Consider the following 2,801-nt stretch of genomic DNA (forward strand, 5'->3'; position numbering starts at 1 on the left):
ACCAGAGAGAGTATCTGACGCTCCTTTTGAGGAGGTGGTTGACATTGTTAGAGAGATAGAGTCAGTTCACCGCTAGGAGTGGGATGAGAGGGAAGCCAAGATGTTTCGAGGATCTGGTAGCTTTAGTGGTGTTCCTTCAGGAGGTCAGTCTCAGCACAACAGAGGTCGTCCATTCAAACATGCTTAGTCAACCCATTCGGGTTACTATGGTGGGTCATCTGGCCATGGTTCTCAAAGTTCACATCAGGGTCACTCGTCTCTCAGTGCCCTTCCAGCTCACATGGACCATCAGTTCAGGGCTCATCTAAGCTTGGTTCTTCTAGTGGGCATCCCAGTGCGCGGGGCTCCCTTCAGTCCTCACCGCCATTTGCAGGGAGAGGTTTCTTCGAGTGTGGAGATTTGGGTCATATTAAGAGGTTCCGTTTCCATCTTACAGGAGGTTCATCCCAACAGAGAAGCCATCATTCGGCTTCAGTACCAATTACTTCCCCACCCGCTCAGTTATCTTAGGGTAGAGGTTAGTCAGCTAGGGGTCTCCCTAGAGGGTAAGGTCGATCAGGTGGTGGCCAGGCCCATTTCTATGCCCTCCCAGCCAGACCAGATGTTATTGCTTGAGATGCTATGATTACAGGTGTTATCTCAGACCACAGAGATGTCTCTGTATTATTTGATCTTGGTTCCACTTTTTCATATGTGTCATCATATTTTGTCCATTATTTAGATACGCCCCGCGAGTCTCTTGTTTCATCTATTCATGTATCTACTCTGGTGGGCGATACTATTATTGTGGACAATGTATATCAGCTGTGTGTAGTGACTATTAGGGGTTTAGATACCCGAATGGATCTCTTGTTGCTTAGTATGGTTGATTTTGACGTGATATTGGGCATTGATTAGTTATCACCGTGCCGTGCGATTTTGGATTGTCATGCTAAGACAATGACATTGGCTATGCCAGGATTACCACGGATTGAGTGGCGAGGTTTGATAGATTATGTACCCAGTAGAGTGATTTCATTTTTGAAGTCCCAACGGATGGTTGGGAAAGGTTGTCTTTCTTATCTGGCCTTCCTGAGGGATGTTAGTGCAGAGATCCCTACCATTGATTTAGTCCCGGTAGTGAGGGACTTTTCGGATGTGTTTCCTGTAGACCTCTCGAGTATGCCACTGGACAGGGATATTGATTTTGGTATTGATCTGGTGCTGGGCACTTAGCCCATTTCTATTCTACCGTATCGTATGGCACTGACGAAGTTGAAGGAGTTGAAGGAGCAGCTTCAGGAACTCCTTGATAAGGGGTTTATTCGGCCTAGTGTGTCATCGTGGGGTGCGCCTGTCCTATTTGTGAAAAAGAAGGATGGCTTTATGAGGATGTGCATTGATTACAAGCAGTTGGACAAGGTCACAATTAAGAACAAGTATCATTTGCCTCGTATTAATGATTTATTTGACCAGCTTCAGGGAGCGAGGGTGTTCTCCAAGATTAATCTCCGTTCAGGGTATCACCAGTTGAAGATTAGGGACTCAAACATTCTTAAGACAACTTTCAGGACTCGATATGGTCATTGTGAGTTTCTTGTGATATCTTTTGGGCTGACCAATACCACAACACGTTCATGCATTTGATGAACAACATGTTTTGGCCTTATCTCGACTCGTTTTTCATTGTGTTCATTGATGATATTCTGGTGTACTCGCGTAGTCAAGAGGAGCACGTGGAACATTTGAGAGTTGTGTTGCAGAGATTGAGGAGGAGAAACATTATGCAAAGTTCTCCAAGTGTGAGTTTTGGCTTAGTTCAGTGGCTTTCTTGGGGCACATGGTGTCCAGTGAGGGTATTCAGGTTTATCCGAAGAAGATAGAGGCAATTCAGAGTTGGCCCAGACTGTCCTCAGCCACAGATATTCGCAGCTTTCTTGATTTGGTGGGTTATTACCACTGGTTTGTTCAGTGATTTTCATCTATAGCATTACCCTGGACCAAATTGACTTAGAAGGGTGCTCCATTCATGTGGTCGGATGAGTGTGAGGCGAGCTTTCAGAAGCTCAAGACTGCTTTGACCACAACTCTAGTGTTAGTTTTGCCATCAGCTTCAGGTTCATATATAGTGTATTGTGATGCTTCGAGAGTTGGTATTGGGTGTGTGTTGATATAGGAGGGTAGAGTGATTGCTTATGCTTCTCGTAAATTGAAGCCCTATGAGAAGAACTACCCTGTTCATAATTTGGAGTTGGTTACCATTGTTCATGCGTTGAAAATTTGGAGACATTATCTCTATGGTGTGTCTTGTGGGGTGTTTACTGATCATCGTAGCCTCCAGCACTTGTTCAAGCAGAAGGATCTCAATTTGAGGCAACGAAGATGGTTGGAGTTGCTAAAAGATTATGATATCACTATCTTGTACCATCCGAAAAAGGCCAATGTGGTGGTCGATGCCTTAAGTAGGAAGGCGGTGAGTATGGGGAGTTTGGCGTATATTCCTGTTAGGGAGAGACCTCTTGCAGTTGACATTCAGGCCTTGGCCAATCGGTTCGTGAGGTTGGATATTTCGGAACCCAGTCGAGTATTAGCTTGTGTGATTTCTCGGTCTTCCTTAATTGATCTCATCAGAGAGCGCCAGTGTGATGATTCTCATTTGCTTGTCTTTAAGGACAAGGTTTAGCACGACGATGCCAGGGATGTGACTATTGGTGATGATGGAGTTTTGAGGATGCATGGCCAGATATGTGTGCCCAATGTACATGGGCTTCGGGAGTTGATTGTAGAGGAGGCCCATAGTTCGCGGTATTCCATCCATCCGG

This window comes from Nicotiana tabacum, chromosome 3 (assembly GCF_000715075.1).
Source record: "Nicotiana tabacum cultivar K326 chromosome 3, ASM71507v2, whole genome shotgun sequence".
Lineage (NCBI taxonomy): Eukaryota > Viridiplantae > Streptophyta > Magnoliopsida > Solanales > Solanaceae > Nicotiana > Nicotiana tabacum.